Here is an 18,967-nt window from a genome sequence, read left to right as displayed (position 1 = left end):
AAGATCAGAACACAACATTTTTCTTCATTTCCAATACATTTTTCAGGTCATTGTAAGTTGTGGCTAATGGGAGCAGTCTCTTGTTATTTTAAGGATGAAACAGAAAAAGATATTTGTGCTTGTACCACAGTTGCTTTAATAGTCTGCAGTTGAACACTGAACATTGATTTATATCTTGGTTGCTCTTGTGAATAATGTGAATAACAATGAACTACAGATTTATTTTCGAGTTGCCTAGAGAGAAATAATCACATGATTGGTGGGTCACATGATATCTCAACTTTGGATTTCTTTAGAAACTTGCACACTACTTTCTACAACAAGAATACTAACCTGTTTTTTGACCAATAGTGTAGATAATTTCCTTTTCTCCACACTCTCACCAACATTATTACCTTTTCTTCAAAGGTAATAAAGGGCAGGTTTTTACTATCTGCATTACCCTAGACTGGCCTTAGACTTAAATCCAACCTCCTAAATGCTTGGAATTACAAGCCTTTACCACCATAACTGGTTCCATTAATTTTTTGATAAGTTATAATAGTTATGAAGTTGTATCATAGTAATTTTGAATTATATTTCTCTAATGACTTCTGCTCAAAAAGCATTAAGGCAGCATAGAAGTTGTATTAAACACAACTTTGTAAACCCACAGGCAATTTTCAGGGCTTTATTGAGAACATGTCTATTCAAACCTTTTGTCCATTTTTGATCCAGTTTCTGTTAATCTCATCGTTAATCTTGCTAAATTAGATCAATTATCAATTCAAGGTAGTATAAAAGAAAAAAAATGTAGCAACTCCTAACATTTTTCAGTTTTTAAAAACATGGTATTGCTTAAATCATTTTGTGTTAACAATTGACAGTATATAACTCAATTTAGTTAGACCTGTTACAAGGCTGTAGTTTATTTATTTTACATTGATTGTTCTTTCCAAAGCCTGTTTGTCTAATTTCCCTTGGTTTCTTTCAGTCTCAAGTAGCTCAGATTTCAAACTGAAGAATAAATAGAAGTAAGCAAACAAAAAAATAATACAGTTCCTCTCATCCGATGATGCCTGTATAAGAATGAGGAAAGAGTTAATCCTTTTAAGGACCTATGATGGGACAACAAAAAAATGAATTTATTCTTCTATGTCTTCTTTATCTTTGCGATGTAACTTAAATGTTGTAAAACACAATATACTGCTCAGATAATTTTATGTTTTATCCGTTTTGCACATTTTCATATGGATTTCATCTCAGTCTACAACATTCTTTCATCATTCTGTCCCTGATATTTTTACACTATCAAGACATAAGATAACCAGTTTGATTTACAGCAAGAGAAGTTATCCACCTGGCTTCCTTGGAAGCAGAGCATGATCAATAGATATTACTTCTGGTTGCTAACTACATATAATGGTTTCTGTACTACTTATCACATTCTATTTAGTATTTTAAAAAGAATGCTGGCTAAACTCAAAGCTCATTCCTAGAAGTTTATGTTAAGTATTTCACAAGTTTTATTCCCTTAATTGTTAAGATAACATTTGCTATAATGCTAATGTTATTACCATTTTAGTGTTGGGAAGAATTGTAATTAAAGGCAGTAAGTGCATGACCTAAAGACACACACAGTGAGGAAGGAAATGAGTCAAAGTTTCCAAAAGTCTTTCAGCAATACACAAAAGGTAGATAAAATCTCTCCATTCTATGACACTCTCAATTCAATATTCATATTGCCCATGGTGATTGTTTTCTGTCACATTTGTCTTCAACACAGATTGTGTTGGTGACACTGGGTTATCATGCTCAGAGCTGAGCTTATACATTGAGGTCCAAAGAGAGGCAAATTTCTTCTGTCCCACAAGTCCAGTATCCTTTTTAAAAAGTACTAAAATTTTTAAATATCATCATCTACTTTCTTATAAGTAACCAAAAATTTAAAAAATCATAAATAATCACTCCAAAATGCTTTAAAATTGGAGATGCTAAAACATGCCCCTCTGAAGTAAATTTTCTTGTACTTTTAACGTTATTCTGAAAGTCTTTGCTGGTTTGTCAGACCTGTAATCCTAACTACTTGGGATATCTACTCAGGAGCCTGAGATCTGTGGATAACAGTTGAAACCCAATCAGGGCAAATGAAATTCATGAGATTATTTTTCAAAAATTTTAATGAACTAGCAAAGGGCCAAGAATGGAGATGTAGCTCATTTAGTAGCACACCAATCTAGAGAGAAAAGGCCTTGCAAGACTTGAAGCCCTGATTTCAAACTCTGAGCACGCCAACACACATGCAAGTGCTTAAGCACATGCGTGTGTTCACAAACATATTTATTCAAATTACCTTCATATCGGAGTTTTGCATGAATTTCTTTGCTAATGAAATTATATGAGTAAAATAAAGGAAATAAACTCTTCCATCTCAGAACATTTTTATACATTTTTATTGTAAAAATATTGCACAGAGGGGTAACAATTACATGAGCAAGGTAATGAGTACATTTCCTAACAAGCATTGTTACCTCCTCCTTTATTGTTCCCCTACCATCCCTTCCCTCCCACCTCCACAAGTCCATTAACCCCCTCCATTTCCCGGCCTCAATTGTAAAGTTCACTTTACAACATAGTGTATTGTGCATCTCATTGTTACATGGGTCAACCTGTATCCCTAGTTAAGCATTTTGGTTTTTTTTGTCCTTCCTCTCAAAAAATTAGAGGAGAGTATAAACAAGATGTAGGCACACCAACTTCAAATACAGTGAAAACAGGTGTTATAGCATGGGGGAGGAACATATAAAAAAACAAAAAAAAAACACACTGCACATCATAAATATGTAAGAAAAAATAGCAAGAAAAAAAAAAAAAACCACTGGTGTCCCTAACTTGGGGTTCATTTCCCTTAACACAATCTTATCTGGTCATATACACATAACTTTTGACCTTTTCTGCTTATCCCAGACATATATTAGTTATTGAAAATTAGAGAAACCATGAGACCTACGTTTCTTTGGACTTGGCTTACTTCACTTAATAATTTTTTTCCAAGTCTTTCCATTTCCTAACAAATTGGGCGATGGAATGCTTCAGAAATTTGCCTGTCATCCTTGCACAGGGGCCAGCTAATCTTCTCTGTATCATTCCAATGTTAGTGTATGTGATGCTGAATTGAGCAAAGAACATTTTTTATATATAAATTGTAATTGATTTTCTTAAACTAGACAATACAACAAAACGTAAGTTTAAAAGAATTGTCATGAAATTTTAGAACCATGTATTTCTTACATAAGTACACATTTAAGAAAAAATCAAGATTGACATGCCAAAAACAAAATAATTCCAGATATTTGTTGTTCAAGAGATGTGTAGGAGGAGGAATTCAATTATTCTATACAAGGGACCTGTCATAATGAACACTGCAGCAAGTGTTAAGGTTTGTTAAAATATTTAATGTTTTAAATATATTTAATTTTGGGAATTTGCTTATATATGCCAAAACTGGGACTGTTTGGCAGGTCATAATACTTTTCTATAAAGTATTTAAGATTTATGGTAGCACATAACTACTACTAAGTATGTACATTTCAGAGTTTATTGAAACCTTACTAATGAGAAGTTGCAAAGTCTTTGTGTAAAGGAGCAGAATAAAGAGTTGACTATGTTAACTACACAGTTTCTGTTAAAACTGTAGGCCTTCCTTACTTTATATGTTAGTGAGGAACAAATGATGATATAAGCCATATACAAATTATGAGATGAACTATAAATGGTAATCTTAGTGGGTGATTTAAACACTACTCATAGCCTATAAAATTCTTGTTGAACGTCATAATCTTAGACAGTGTTAAATGTAAAGAAATATGACAATAATAAAATCTAATTTGTAGTACACTTCAAAAACTGAAAAAATGATAATTGTTTTGTTTTTTATTTTATTAATCATTATTATTTAATTATTGGTTTTCTTTATTTGTAGCATTGTTTCTCTTGTAATATAATACAACTTTTTGTAAGTTGTCATTAGGAGGTACTTTGAGAAGGGTATTGGGATGGCCACACCCTTTTTTATAAAGAGGGAAATTAAGAACAAAATATGTATTTAAAAAATGATCAAGTAGAGTCTGATTCAGGAGTGTTGATACATGTCCACACCTAAAATATTAGCCCTAGGCTGAAGCAGAGTTATTACAAAGTTGAAGCCAGGAAAGTGAGAGACTTTGTTTTGTTTTGTTTTGTTTTTATTTTTATTTTGTTGGACATGGGGCTTGAACTCTTGGGCCTGGGTGCTGTCCCTCAGCTCAAGGCTAGTGATACCACTTGAGCCACAGCAGCACTTCCAACTTTTTCTGCTTATGTGATGCTGCGAAAAAAACCCCAAGGCCTCATGCATGCAAGGCAGGCACTCTACCATTGAGCCACCTTCCCAGTACCTGAGAGACTGGATTTTAAAAATCATCTAAACAACATTTGCTTTCTGCTTTGGGTTATATAATGAAATATATGAGTATCTTGTTATGTTTTTGTGCATTGTCATACTTCTAAATTTATACTAACTTCACCCACTTTATCCTTGTCAAAGTCATGAAATATCTCTGAGAGTTTGCTTCTGTGAAGATTGTTTTGTATTTATAATTTCTTCTGAGTCATTTTTATTTTTTATCAAAATCACTTTATATTTCATGTTGATGAGTATTTACCCAGAGACAGGCATATAGAGGATTTAGTTTAACAAGTGAACATTAAAATTAGAGCTCAAAAATAAAAATGAGCCTTAACACATATTTTCATAGCTTTCTCCACATTCTCCCTAAAAGAAGACAATATTAAGAATGTCTGAGGGAGGCTTTTTAGCTCCAATTTTCTTAAGCTTCCTAGGTTTAGAATTCTTTTTTTTTTTTTTTAATTTAATTTAATTTTATTTGAGAACATAGTGTACAGAGGGGATACAATTACATGGGCAGGATAATGCATACATTTCTTACCAAGCATTGCAGCCTCCTCCTTTGTTTACCCTTCACCTCCCTTCCCAGCCTCCCCCCTCCCTCCCAACCAATCATACCCCCCCACCCCCCCCCCCACCGACATTGTAAAGCTGGTTTTGACATGACATTTTGTACTTCTCATTGTTGCAACAGGTCCACCTGAATCCTTAAACGACTTGTTTGTCCCCATCTCCTCCACATGTTATACTGACATCAAATATAGTGAAAGCGGGGGTTACACTGTGGGGGAGGGACATACAAAGCAACAAAGAAATAATCTTATAAATGTGTTAGAAACACATACATGAAAGAAACAAAAACATTAAAATACATATTTGAGGGTTCGTTTTCCTAACATCACATTATCTGACTTTTTCCGCTTGACTCATACCAATACTAGATATTGCAAATAAGGGAAACCATGGGACCTATGTTTCTTTGGGCCTGGCTTACTTCACTTAATATAATTTTTTCCAAGCCTTTCCATTTCCTAACAAATGGGGAAATGTCATTCTTTCTGATGGAGGCATAGAATTCCATTGTGTATATATACCACATCTTCTTGATCCATTCATCTACTGAGGGGCATCTGGGTTGGTTCCATGTCTTAGCTATGGTAAATAATGCTGCAATAAACATAGTTGTGCTGGTAGCTTTAGTGTGGCCTTGTTTGTGATCATTTGGGTAAATGCCCAAAAGTGGGATTGCTGGGTCATTGGGGAGCTCTATGTGGAGTCTTTTGAGGAACCTCCATACTGCTTTCCAAAGTGGTTGAACAAGTTTACATTCCCACCAACAATGAAGTAAGGTTCCTTTCTGTCCACATCCCCTCCAGCATCTGTTGTTGTTAGAGTTCTTGATTTTTGCTGTTCTAACTGGAGTGAGGTGATATCTCAATGTTGTTTTGATTTGCATTTCTTTTATGGCTAGGGATGTTGAACATTTCTTCATGTGTCTATTGGCCATCCTTCTTTCTTCTTCAGAGAAGCTTCTCTTTAAGTCTTTCGCCCACTTACTTATTGGGCAGTTGTTTCTTTGAGGATTTGTTGTTGGGTGGTTTAATTTTTTGAGTTCCAAGTATATTTTAGATATGAGACCGTTGTCCGTTGTATGACTAGTAAAGATCTTCTCCCAGTCCGTGGGCTTTCTATTGATCTTGCTAGCTATGTCATTTGCCCTGCAGAAGCTCTGCAACCTTATACAATCCCATTTGTCCAGTCTTTCTTTGATTTGTTGTGTTTCCGGGTCTCTATTCAGAAAATTTCGGCCTGAGCCAAGGAGACCCAGGGTTTCTCCTATTCCATCCTGTAATGTTTTCAGAGTGTCTGCTTTGACTTCAAGGTCTTTGATCCATTTGGAGTTGATTCTGGTGCAGGGTGATATATAAGGATCTAGCTTTAGTTTTCTACATGTAGTTAACCAGTTTTGCCAGCACCATTTACTGAAGAGGCTGTCCGTCTTCCATTCTATTGTTTTAGCTCCCTTATCGAAGATTAGATGGCTATAGGTCTGTAGGTTCATTTCTGGGTTTTCAATTCTATTGCATTGGTCCTGAGGTCTGATCTTATGCCAATACCAAGCTGTTTTGATTACTATGGCTTTATAGTAGAGTTGGAAATTTGGTATTGATATTCCTCCAGCAGTGTTCTTTCTGTTGAGGAGCGTTTTTGCTATTCGGGGTCTTTTATTGTTCCATATGAATTTTTGGATTGCCTCTTCTATTTCCTTGAACAATGAGGGTGGAATTTTGATAGGTATTGCGTTGAATTTGTAGATAGCCTTGGGAAGTATTGCCATTTTCACGATGTTAATCTTTCCAATCCAGGAGCATGGGAGGTTTTGCCATTTTTTAAGTTCTGTGTTGATTTCCTTTTTCAAGATTTTAAAGTTTTCATCATAGAGGTCCTTCACTTCTTTAGTTAAGTTAATTCCTAGGTATTTTATTTTTTGTGGGGCTATTACAAATGGAGTTGCTTTCCTAATTTCAGCCACACTTTTCTCATTGTTGGCATACAGAAAAGCCATTGATTTTTGGGGGTTAATTTTATAACCTCCTACTTTGCCAAAGTTTTGAATCAGATAGAGTAATTTGGGAGTGGAGTCTATGGGATTCTTTAAATACAAGATCATGTCATCTGCAAAGAGGGAGAGTTTTATTTCTTCTTTCCCTATTTGGATCCCCTTTATGTCTGCATCTTGTCTTATTGCTGTAGCTAGGCATTCTAATACTAAATTGAAGAGGAGTGGAGAGAGTGGGCATCCTTGTCTTGTTCCTGAGTTAAGAGGAAATGGCTTTAGTTTTTCACCATTGAGTATAATGCTGACTGTAGGTTTGTCATATACAGACTTTATTGTATTGAGGAATGTTCCATGGATTCCTAATTTTTCCAAAACCTTCATCATAAAGGGGTGTTGGATCTTGTCGAATGCTTTTTCTGCGTCTATTGAGATAACCATGTGGTTCTTATTCTTGCTCCTGTTGATGTGATGAATAATATTAATTGATTTGCGTATATTGAACCAGCTTTGCATCCCTGAAATGAATCCTGTTTGATCGTGGTGTATGATTTTTTGGATGAATTGTTGAAGTCGGTTGGCCAAAATTTTGTTGAGAAGTTTTGCATCAATGTTCATCAAAGAAATGGGTCTATAGTTCTCTTTCTTTGATGAGTCCTTGCCTGGTTTTGGGATGAGGGTTATGATGGCTTCATAGAATGTGTTCGGTAGTGAGCTTTCTCTTTCAATTTCATTGAAGAGTTGGAGGAGAATTGGTGTGAGCTCTGCTTTGAAGGCCTTGTAAAATTCTGCTGTGAAACCATCTGGTCCTGGACTTTTCTTAGCTGGGAGGTCTCTTATTGCTGTTTCTATTTCAATGCTTGATATGGGCCTGTTAAGATAGTTTGCCTCATCTTGGTTTAGTTTTGGCATGTCAATATTTGCTAGGAAGAGGTCCGTTTCTGTCAAGTTCTCAAACTTATTAGCATAAAGTTTTGAGAAGTATTCCCTTATAATGTTCTGAATCTTGCTTGTTTCCGTGGTGATGTTTCCATTCTCATCTCTGAGTTTATTAATTTGGGTGTGTTCTCTTCTTTTTCTGATAAGATTTGCTAAGGGTCTGTCAATTTTGTTAAGTTTTTCGAAGAACCAACTCTTTGTTTTGTTAATTCTTTCTATAGTTTTTTTGGATTCTAATTCATTTAATTCTGATTTAATTTTGATTATTTCTTTCTGTCTACTGGATTGGGGTTTATCTTGCTGCTCTTTTTCAAGGAGGTTTAGATGTGTCATTAAATTGTTAGTTTCAGATCTCTCCAATTTGTTGATGTAGGAGCTCAGAGCTATAAACTTGCCTCTGAGTACTGCCTTTGCTGTGTCCCAGAGGAGCTGGTATTTTGTGTGTTCATTTTTGTTGAATAGCATGAACATTTGAATTTCCTTTCTAATCTCTTCCATGACCCACTCATGATTCAGCAGTGTGTTGTTCAGCCTCCATGTGATACCGGACTTTCTTTGGTGGCTTTTGGTGTTGAGTTCTAACTTTATTCCCTTGTGGTCAGAGAGAATGCAAGGTATAACTTCAATGTTTCTGAATTTAGACAAGTTTGCTTTGTGGCCTAAAATGTGGTCTATTTTAGAAAACGTTCCATGTGCTGCTGAGAAAAACGTGTATTCTGATGCTGCTGGGTGAAATGTTCGGTAAATGTCTGTTAAGTCTAGTTGATCTATGCAGCTGTTTAGATCTGGGGTTTCTCTGTTGAGTTTTTGCCGAGTTGATCTATCTAGTGGGGAGAGTGGTGTGTTAAAATCCCCAACAATTAATGTCTTTGGATCTATATGGGATTTGAGGGAAAGTAGTGTTTCTTTGATAAATTTGGGTGCTCCATTGTTTGGTGAATAGATATTTAGAATTGTAATATCCTCCTGAAGGAGAGATCCTTTAATTAGTATGTAGCGACCTTGTTTATCTCTTTTCACGAATTTTAATTTGAAGTCTATTTTATCTGATATTAGGATTGCAACTCCCGCCTGTTTATGGGGGCCGTTTGCTTGGTAGATTTTGTTCCAGCCTTTAACATTGAAAATGTGTTTGTTTTTACGGGCAAGATGTGACTCCTGCAGGCAGCAGATAGAAGGGTCTTGTTTTTTAATCCAACTAGACAGTCTAAGTCGCTTAATTGGAGAGTTCAGTCAGTTAACATTAAGAGATAGGACTGAGAGGTATTTGGGAGTTCCTGCCATGTTATCTACCTTCTTGGGGGCTGCGAAAACTGGGTTCTTCCTATGGTTCTTGGATTCTCAGTTTGGGTGCAGTTTCTTGGCCTTTATTGCGGTCTTGTTGGTTTTCTATGTGTTGGACATCTTTAAGAATCTTTTGTAGGGCTGGTTTGGTGGAGATGTATTGTTTCAATTTTTCTTTGCTATGGAAGGTTTTTATTTGGCCTTCAGTTATGAAGGAGAGTTTAGCTGGGTACAGTATTCTTGGTTGATAGTTGTTTGTTTTTAGGGCATGGCATACATCATTCCAGGTTCTTCTTGCTTTGATTGTCTCTGCTGAGAAATCTGAGGTGATTCTAATTGGTTTCCCTTTATAAGTGATTACCCTTTTCTCTCTGACAGCTTTAAGGATCTTTTCCTTGTTCTGAGTTGATCCTGTGTGGATTATAATGTGACGGTGGGATGTCCTATGCTGGTCTGGTCTATTTGGGGTTCTAAAGGCTTCTTGTATCTGGACAGGCCTATCTTTTTGCATGTTTGGGAAGTTCTCTGCTAGGATCCTGTTAAACAGATTTCCTAGACCATTAACTTCTGTTTCTAGGTGCTCCTCTACACCCATTATCCTTAGATTAGGCCTTCTGATGGTCTCTTCCAGGTGTTGGATAGATCTATCATATTTCTTGGACTTGTCTTGGATGGTTGTATGTTCTTTCTCTATAATATCTAGGCTGTCTTCAATCCCTGAGATTCGATCTTCTGCATGGTCTAACCTGCTGTCAAGACTATCTACTTTGTTTTTTATCTCTTTTCCTTCTAGTTGGTCAGCTTTGATGGCTTCAAGTTCTTTGTTGAAGCTCTGTTTTAGGTCTTGTATGAATTTCTTTACTTCCTTAATTTGGTGTTCAGTGTTTGTCCTCAAATCACTTAGTTGATTGGTTATGGTTTCTTTGGGCTCCCATTCCTTCTGTTGGGTTCCATTCAGCATTCCCTTTGTGGTCTCCCTGACTTCCTTCAGCTCTTTGTTAATGGATTCCATGAATGCCTTTAGTGATCTTTGTGTGTTCTCTACCTGGTCTCTCAATTCCTGTATTACTCTTTGATTAGCTTCCTCCCGTTCGTGGGATTCCTGCAGATCTCTTTGAGTGTTCTCAGCCTGCTCACGCCATTCCTCTCTTTCTCTTTGAGTATTCTCAAGTTGTTCACGCAAATCCTGTATCAGTTTTTGAGTAGCTTCCTCACGCTTATGATATTCCTGTATAAACTTCTGGGATGCCTCCTCTCTCTCCCTATCACGCTCATGCAGAGTCCTTTGTACGTTGTCAAATTTTCATTTATCATGTTTGCCAGCAGTGTTTGTAGAGCTGTTTGGGAACTCTCCTCTGGATTATTCATTATCTGTTCTAACCCCTGATTATCAGGATTGGGAATTGAGATACCCGAATTTGCCATTTTTCTTGTGTTTTTCCGGCTTAATCTGCCTATTTGAGATGAAGATAGCACCAGTTTTGTGCTAGAACACTATCTTAAGGCAACCATCAACCAAAGTTTGCATTTGTACAGTCAATAGTCTACAGATACAATCTAGTTCAACAAATACATCTATTCGACATCAAACAACTATATGTTAAAGGACTTCGAACTGCAGAGAAGAATTTGGAAAACCAGAAATTATTAGGGTTAGGGAGAGATGTGGGTAAAAAATAGGAATAGAGTAGTGTGGGGAGGCACAGGGAGAGTTAACTATGTCCTAATCACAATGCAGGAAATAGGTTGGGTAGGATGTAAGTAGAGAGAGAGAGAAAAAGAAGAAAGGGAAAGGGGAATGAAAAGAGACCAGAAAATAAAATAGAAACGTAAAAATTAATGTTATTTTAGAGATTAAAAGACCATCTATTTATAGAGGAATATGAATATGTTGAGAGAAAGGGAGGGACATAGAGGAGTGAGAAAAACTTTAAAAAAATGCTTAAAATATTATATAGGTATAAAGAGGTAGTACTGCTATTAATGAATTTAAGTCTCAGAGGTTTTGAATTGAGTAATAAGTTTGTGGATTAAGTGTATACACAATGGGGGATAGGGTGTACTGGTTAACTACGGGTTTATCTGAGGATGTGCAGGACAAGAGTTAAGTCACATAAAGATGAACAAAGAGGAAAAGATGGAAAGGATAGGAAAGTGAGAAGAAAAGATCAGAAGTTCAGTAGAGCTAGAAAAAAAAACAAAAAGATAATTAAGAATGAAAGAAAAAGAGAAAGAAGACAAGAAAAGAAAACACACATTCATGTATTAATAAAATAAAAATTATAAGAGGAGAAAATAAAAAGTTAATGGAAAACAATTATTTTTTCAGAAGAGGCAAAAATTAAAGATTAATAAAAGTTTTAGAAAAGCAAAAAAAATTTTTATATATATATAAGGTAACAAAAAATGAAAAAAAACAAAACAAGATAAAGAAAAAAAAGAAAAGAAGAAGAAGAAAAAAAAAAGTTCTTTGATTTTTTTTTTTTTTTGGGGAGGGGTGGGAAGAGTCCTGTATCTCCCTTTTGTCTGTAATCAGAGTCTGGTTGGAGTCTCTGGTCAGCTTGAGGTCCTGTGGCTTGATTGGTTTCTTAAGTCAGTTTGTTGGAACAGGCAGAAAAATGCTCTGCTTTACCCAAGATTTTGAGATCCCCCTCCCAGGTTAGCTTACTGGGAGGGTGATCTGCTTTGAGAATCACAGAAGAGGGGGATGCAGTGATGAGGCTAGGTTCTGGGTAGAGTTGAGGCCTTTCAACGAACAGTAGCTTTTCCCTGGGGCTATTTTGTGAAAAAAAACTCACAGCACCCAGCCTGGAGCCATTCTCAGGGTTTCTGTTTTTCAATTGATTGTGGTGGCTGCTAGAGGGCGGGGCAGCCTCTGGCTCTGGTTACCCAGTGAGGAGAGCCACTCCAATGGCTGGCGCTTGAGCTGGGTGACTTTTCCCTGGATGGAACTGAGTCTGTGAGGTCACTTCGCCGTTAAGTTCTTGTGACCTGCTTAATGACTAGTTTTATTCCAAGGCCTGAGCTGGAGCTAGCCGCTCCTCCGAGCTTTGTCTGTATCCAAGATGGAGATCACAGGTGCTGGGGGGGAGGGGTGGCCTTCCCTCCTCTGCTCCCAGAGAAGGAGTGAGGAAGTGGGGCTTCTACTCACGCGGAGTCTTGGATCCCGGGTCGTCTCTGGTCTGCAAAGTGCAGGATGAAGTTGTCCGCTCCTTGTCGGTTCTTGCTGGTGTTGAGTAGAATCCGCTTGTCCGCTGCGTCTGGCTCCTTCGTTCTGGACTGCGTCTCAGGTATGCCTCCGCGGCGGTGGTCGCCGCTGCGACCCTGCCGCCGCAGCGGCAGCTGCTCAGATGTGTCTGCTTGGCTTCCCCTCTCTTGACTAACTCTCTGTCCTGTGATGGCACACTTGGTGTGATTCTCTGGCTTGGGACTGTTCACTGGAACTCTGAAACTGTTTTCTATGCAAGAGCTTGTTCAGATTCCAGCTTCTCCTCCGCCATCTTCCCGGTTGTTCAGATTCCAGCTTCTCCTCCGCCATCTTCCCGGAACTCTAGAATTCTTAAATCACAGAGACATGCTGTAATGGGAGTAAGATTTTTTGGTACACTTTTCCCTTCAGACTGTGTTTCTCGTTCTTCCCTTTTCTCAACTCCATTATTAGAGATTTTTCTCAGAGATGACACCATCTCCAACTTTTCACTCTTCCTAGCTGGACAAATGAATTTGCAGATCAAGACTCTTAGACAGAAAGAATTTTTAAGAGCCTGAATCTAAGACACTTCTCTCATACACCATCCCTACAAAGACACAAGTACCAAAGCAGGATACATAGTTTCATTTTTTCTAGCAAGGCCAATGCATGAAGTTGCTTGCTTCTGAGTGTGTCTGTTTGTAGCTCTTCCTGATGTTGCAGATTAACTTTATACCTTGTTCCATTATCAGCTACCAGGAATGGCATGTTTAGACCATCCAGGAGGTTGGCTCAACAGGGCGGCTGGATGTGTAGGATGCCTCATGAATGGCACAGAAGATCTGTGTTGGAAATACTGGGGGCAATTAAGGTATCCTACAAACACCATCTCAGCAAGGCAAAGTTTACTCCTGCAGAAGGCATCCTGTTGCATGTCCAAGTTGAATAAGCACACTGGCTAGGCAGCCCACCACTGGCTCCCATGAATTTGAGCTTTGGGATCATCTTTCATGATGGATCAAAATTTTGACCCCTTTCAAACTAGTCAAAAGCTTTAAAAATCAACCAATTCCGAACACCTGGCCATATGAAAAACAACCAACTTTTACTCAGCTGGTGTTCTACTACTAGTGCCATGTCTCTAGCCCCTAGCACTTCTCTAAAATAGCATTAGTAAGGTTTTGACTACCTTTACAAAGGCAGTGCTTATATCAGTCAAGCACTTCAAGATTTAACTTCTACAATTCTCCCATCTGGTTTTGCTTTCTTTTCTTCCAAACAATAATCATTGACTTTCCTATTCAGCAGTATCCAATAAGATATTTTGATTTAAAAAAGGGTTTGATTAAGGCAGTTTTTCAGTCAGTCACTGAACAAAACCTGTTATAGAAGAGATAAAGCACCTGTGCACACATTACTAAGGAAACAATTACTAAAGAGGTAAATATTGCCACCATGACTCATTGTTAAAATGCTCATTCTGTCATCAAACTAGTAAAGGGATCTGCCACCACACACAGACACACAACCTTTTTTATAAGTGACTGGGGGATTGGTCTTGGGTTTGATCTCATGCTCTGGGCATTGTGCCAGAGCAATTTTACTCAAGGCTACCACTTTAGCCACAACTCCAGTAGTATCTTTTTTTGCACCTTCATTGGAAATAAAAGTCTCATCTTTCCTGTCTGGGTTGGCTTCAAACAAAGATCCTCAGAATTCAGCCACCTGAGCATTTAGGATTATACTCAGCATCATCTCAGTTTTTAGGTAATTTGTTTCCAGTATTCAATCCTTGTAAGTCTTTCTGTATCATTGGCCTCCAACCACCACACAGATTACCTTTGAAGTATATTTATTCTTTTATTTTTATATATTTATTGTAAAAATACTGTACAGAGGGGTTAGTTACATGAGCAAGGTAAAGCATACATTTCCTATCAACCATTGTTACCTCCTCCTTTATATGTCCCCTACCATCCCTAACCTCCTAGCTCCAAAACTACCCCATACACTCTCCCTGACCCCCGCCTAAATTGTAAAGTTTTTCAACAGTGTCTTGTGCATCTCATTGTTACAATGGGTTAACCTGTATTCCCCTTTAAGTTTTTTCCCCTTTTCCTCCTCAATCTAGTGAACTCTATATACAAGATGGAGGGCACCAACATCAAAAACATTGGAAACAGTGGTTATGCGGTTTTGGGTGGGTGGGGGGACAGAATACAAAGAAACAAAAATCACATGGAACATTATAACTATGTTAGAAACAATAGCAAGAAATGAAAAAAGCACTTGTCCCCCTATGTTGGGGTTCATTTCACTTATCACCATCTTATCTGATCAAGTATTATATTTAGACCAAACTTTTCCCATTCAATCCTACCAGGGGCTTCTAGTTACTTTTACATGGTGGCATTTCCAATAAACAAATCCTTCTGATAAATAAAAGCACATATTGGAATAATTCGATTATGAAGATCATAGGTTATGGAGATCAACAGAATAAAATTAATTTAAGCTGCTGTTTCTGGTTTCTAGCTTTAAGCTCTTTGGGAACTTTTCACGGGCTCCTAAGTAAATATGAAATTTGTAAATATGTAGTTTGTTTTTGCAAATATGAAGTTTGAATGACCCTCTAACTAAGAAATCTTTCCTTACTTAATTTAAGGTGTTTGAGAATGGTCAGGTGTGGATTGGCCAATGGAACCAAAGCACAGATTCCACTCCAGTTGGCCCGTAACATCTCCAATAGTAGTCTCCTGGAATATCACCAGACATTTCCCCTGGCTATGATTTGTACTCACTGCTCATCTCAAAGGGTTGGCCTTCACTACATCCAGGTAAGTTTCCCAGAAATGTCCAATTTTCCCCAGGTAGTTGACCTGGAAAGAATAGAGCTGATCAGTTTCAGGGATTTTTGAAATAGACTCTTGCTTCTGAGAAGAGTAACAAGGTGTTCCAAGTTGTCTCAGATCACATTTTGCTGACCTATCATGAATTTCATGCACATGGGGTCTGAGCTCCATGACAGCACATGGCTTCCCTGCCACACAGTCATAGCAGTAGTCCTTTTGTGGACACAATCACCACAGTATTTACCTCACTTATTCAGTTTCAATTTGAATCTGGGTAGACTCAAAATTGGAATACATACACAGAGTGTCTGCTCCAAGAATGAATTTGCATCATATCCCTCTTGGTAGGAAACCCTTTAGGTGTAGCTTGCCTTTTTTATTTTGGTCAGTCTTGCAACTGAACACTTTTCCTGGGTGCTGTCCCTCAGCCCTTCAACTCAAAGCTAGTCCTCTACCACTTGAGCCACAACACCACTTCCAGTTTTCTGAGTGGTTTCTTGGTGATAAGAGTATCACAGAATTTACCTGCCTTGCCTAGCTTTGAATGACCGTCTTCAGATCTTAGTCTTCAGAGTAGCTAGGATTACAGGCGTGAGCCACCAGTGCCCATATTTTTTTTCTTTTTTTCTTTTCTTTGTTCTTGGATTTGTTGGTTGTGAGGCCTGAAATCTGGGCCTGGACACTGTCCTTCAGCTCTTCAGCTCGTGGATAGCTTTCTACCACTTGAGCCACAGTGCTTTTTCTGCTTACATGGTGCTGAGGTATCAAAGCCAGGGGTTCATGCATGCAAGGCAAGCTCTCTACCGCTAAACCACCTTCCCAGCTCTTCGTCTGAGTTTTTAGTTAACTCACTTGCCAATGTTCAAACCTTCTAAGATCTTTGTGCAGTGGGTGGGAAGGTGGTTCAGTGGTAGAGTGTGTGCCTTGCATGCCTGAGGCCCTGGGTTTGATTCCTCAGCACCACATAAGCTAAAAAGAAAAAAAGCCGGAAGTGGCTTGTGGCTCAAGTTGTAGAGAGCTAGCCTTGAGCTGAAGGGTTGAGGGACAGTGCCCAAGCCCAGAGTTTAGGCCCCACGACCGGAACAAAGTTCTTTGTGCAACTTTTGTCTCCAATCACCACAGAAGCTCTTACCTTGTCAGATAATGTTTCTACAGCTAATTTTCCCATGCCATCCTACTACAGCATTTAGTTTATGGATTAAAAAAAATTTAGTATAAATAGCAAACCTCTTTTGATTTTATTCTACTCTATATTTTATTTTTGCCAGTCCTGGAGCTCCCTGAGCTTCTTCTGCTCAAGGCTAGCACTCTACCAGTTGAACTACAGTGCCATTTCCAGCCTTTTCTGTTTATGTGGTTCCGAGGAATAAAACCCAGGGCTTCATGCCCACAAAGCCATATTCCCAACCCCCAAAATATTTTATTTATACTAATCATAAGAATAAAACTGATTCATAAGGTGCTTTCTGGTTTCAAGCTTTGAACTTTTTGGAAACTTTGTCAGGGGGGATCCTGAAAAGCACCTAAATAATTAGGAAATACGAATGACCCTCTAGGGAAGGGGTCTCTCCTAACTAGTATAAAATGTTTGAGAATGGACAAGTGCATGAAATGCTAGGGTGAAAGGGATGGCCAATTGAACCAAAGTACGGGTTCTACTCTAGTTGGCCAGGAAGGTCTACAACACTGGTCCTCCACAATACCATTAGATATCTCCCCTGACTATATTTAGTGATTACTGCTCATCTCTTCAAGGTTTTGATTCCACTGCATCTTGATAAGTTTCCCAGAAATGCCAATTACCCCTCCCCGTACCTAGAGAAGCAAGGGGTATAGTTGGCTTGGAAAGATAGGGTTTTTGTCTTAGATCCATACTCTTGTGAACAGCATCAGCAGGGTCTTACAAGTTTCCCCAGGCCGTGTTTGAATGACATATCATGCACTCCATGCCCTTGAGGATCTGAGATTCATCATAGTAGGAAGTGGACCACTTGTTTTTCTGGTTTCTGTGCCACAGAATCTTAAGAGTAATGGTGGGCAGAATATTTAACCCATTTCACCAAAGCATTATTTTCTTTGTCATAGGACTTGAGCTGAAGGGCTCAGGGATAGCACCCAAGCCCAGAGTTCAAGGCAAAAGCCCTACGACTTGAGCCACAGCACCACTTCTAACTGTTGGTGGTTAATTGGAGGTAAGAGTCTCAAGGACTCTCCTGCCTGGGCTGGCTTTGAACTCTAATTCTCATATCCTGAGTAGTGCAAGCCACTGGCACCTGGTTTTTGACTTGAATTTTAAGTCTACCCAGAGAGTCTGCTTCTGAAACTAAGGTTCAATTCCATACATCCTTGGATCAGCTGGAGGATCAATCCAGGCTTCAGAGTCAAAGTGGGCAGCTGAGGGAGTTTAGTGAGTAGGACTTTTTTGAGATCCCCTTTCAGGATTTAAGATTTAAAACACACAAATGCAAGCACATATTCATAACAAGTTTTTGTTTGGACATGTGCACATTATGGAGCTCCATAATGAAAATCATCCATTATATAATAGTGTCCTCAGACCTTTGTCAACATTCTCCCTATGGATTATCAAAAGCAGGTCCTTAGATCATTTTTCTTAGGTTCCTTAGGCCTAGAATTCTTATTTCCCCATTTTAGCAGGTCTGTTGTGATTTCAGTTTTTGATGCATGTAAAACTCCCTATTGTAAGTTTCTTGTGCACCCTTTTCATATTTAACTCTCCCATTACTGAAGATTTCTCCAGCTCCCACATTTTTATTCTTGGGCCAGGGAATGAAAACACACATCGAGACTCAAGTTCTCTTTGTGCCTAAGACACACTCAGCCCCTAAATATCCCCAACCAACCAGGTAGTATGCTCTACTCCAATTTTTCCTCTCATGGCTGATGTATGAGATTACTTCTTATTGAGGTGCTTCCTTGGCCCTTTCCTGAAATTGCTGATACACTTTGCATCCTTTACCACAACGGATGGTGTTTAACCCAACCTTGAGCTATCTCAACAAGTCAGGATGTGTCTTCTCCTGAGGGTCTCCCTACATCGCCCTTGCATAACATGGATCCTGGACTAGTCCTCCATTGTTGGGAATACTCCCCTACTGTAACCCAATATCCCAAGAAAGACCACCAGGTCGAAAGGAACTTAGCATGGCAAAGTTTATTTCTGTTAAAGGGCATGTTATTGACAGGAAGCAACCACTCTGAGTGGGAAGTCTGCCCAGGTTATACCCCTAATGAGTTACTACTTCTGGTATTGATCACAAGTTGTGTTCACAATCTTGCTCTATTGGCTCTTTTGCAGCTCAGCTGGTTATTTTGAAAGGGGTTAACAATTTCAGAGCAATCCACTAAACCAGGACAACCAGGCCAGAAATTGTTAGAAAATTCTTACTCAGCTTGTGCTTTATGAGTTAAACTATTCTTCAAGTCCCTAGAATGATTTTAGTAACAGGATAGACTTTCGTTATATAGCTTTTTGGAAGATGATTAGGCTTAGTCAATGCTTTCCCTCAATCCATCATTTTCAGAGAAAATATTATTCTAACTCCTACACAGTCCATTCCCAGACAGAATTTATTATAAGCAGCTCCCTTTTTGGAATGGAGGCTTATGAGCTTCCAGGTGAAAACACCTTATTCGCATATTGCCTTGGTTCCCTTTGGCAACTCGCCTCTGCAAGTGGTTATGAAACCAAAAGTTAT

General features: G+C 38.4%; 1 non-coding gene across 1 annotated transcript; it reads right to left on the bottom strand.

Annotated features, from left to right (window-relative positions):
• Positions 1 to 3,049: 3,049 nt before the first annotated feature.
• On the bottom strand, positions 3,050 to 3,161 carry LOC122098098. The gene has a single exon (XR_006145663.1). It is a non-coding gene; the product is annotated as a U6 spliceosomal RNA (small nuclear RNA).
• Positions 3,162 to 18,967: the final 15,806 nt, after the last annotated feature.

The sequence above is a fragment of the Dipodomys spectabilis genome, unplaced genomic scaffold, assembly GCF_019054845.1.
Source record: "Dipodomys spectabilis isolate Male_0828 unplaced genomic scaffold, ASM1905484v1 ptg000458l, whole genome shotgun sequence".
Taxonomy (NCBI): domain Eukaryota; kingdom Metazoa; phylum Chordata; class Mammalia; order Rodentia; family Heteromyidae; genus Dipodomys; species Dipodomys spectabilis.
This window is presented reverse-complemented; position numbering and strand designations above follow the sequence as displayed.